Raw genomic sequence first — 1,212 nt, 5'->3', positions numbered from 1 at the left:
ATATATATATTTTTTTTTTTTGTAAACAGTGGTTTAACATTATTTATTTTATTTCTTGAATTCCTTGATCTTGAAATGGCTTTCTCTATAAAACATACATTATTATTATATTTACATAAATAAATATTCATTAAAATAAAATAAACAATGCTTTAGAACAAAAATAATAGGGAGTTATTAACATTAAAAAATGTTTTTCTGTTGAAAAATGGTTTAACACTTTTCATTTCTTGATTTCCTTAAGTTAGTAATAGCACAATTCAACTTTTTAAATACTTAAACATTAAAGGGAGTAATTCTAGTTAGGCTTCATTGATGGAACTGTAGCACATCAGACACAAACTCTGATCTAGTAGCGCATGGATCTGTTATTTATATGAAGCCCCGTTCATCTCTCAGCCAATGAGCGCAGCGCGTTCTGCACATTCACTCCTCGCAGCGCGCGCGCTCACACACTGTCAGATTAGCGGCGATGAATCACGGATGTAAACCGTCTGATCACTGAAGTTTATCAGACACCGGACAGGTCCGACCCACGGACGACCAACATGAGCGAGAGGTTTCTGGTCGTGCCGGTGGCGCACGCCGGCGAGAGCGCGTTTGGAGACGCACCGGACGGAGACTCTGTGTTTGACGCCGGTGCCGGTGAGGAGCGGCGGGGATCGGTGCCCATCCTCCGGTACAGCAGAGAACCCAACAAATACGGTGAGACGACTAGAGGTCAATCGGCCAGACGGTCGTGTTCTCATTAACGAAGAGCTGTTATGTTGATTATAACTGGAGCGTCGCGCGCGTCACTCGTCTAATTTACAGTGTAATTAAAAGTGAAGAGAAACTTCATAATCGTTTTGGCGTTAATAAATGAAGTCACATACAAACTAACGTTTGCAGAAAGATCTGCGTGTTTGAATAGTTTCTCTACGGTGGACCAGCAGCTGTTTAGTTACCCACATTCTTCAAAGTATGCTCTTTTGTATTCAACTGAAGAAAGAACTTGCAGGTTTAGAACAACCTGGGTGAATTATGATAGAATTTTCATTTTTGGGTGAACCATACTTTTAAAGTGACACACATCTGTGCTTCTGAAGGGATAACCCTATTGTTTTTTTTGTTTTTTTTTTAAAATTGGGATAGTCTGTTAGAGCTTGATGGACATAATTATTATACATTTTTAGACATTATTAGACAGATGAATTAATAGATTATAATTAA

This window comes from Sinocyclocheilus grahami, unplaced genomic scaffold, assembly GCF_001515645.1.
Source record: "Sinocyclocheilus grahami isolate Dianchi unplaced genomic scaffold, SAMN03320097.WGS_v1.1 scaffold5939.1, whole genome shotgun sequence".
Taxonomy (NCBI): domain Eukaryota; kingdom Metazoa; phylum Chordata; class Actinopteri; order Cypriniformes; family Cyprinidae; genus Sinocyclocheilus; species Sinocyclocheilus grahami.
Note: the sequence above shows the minus strand (reverse complement) of the source record.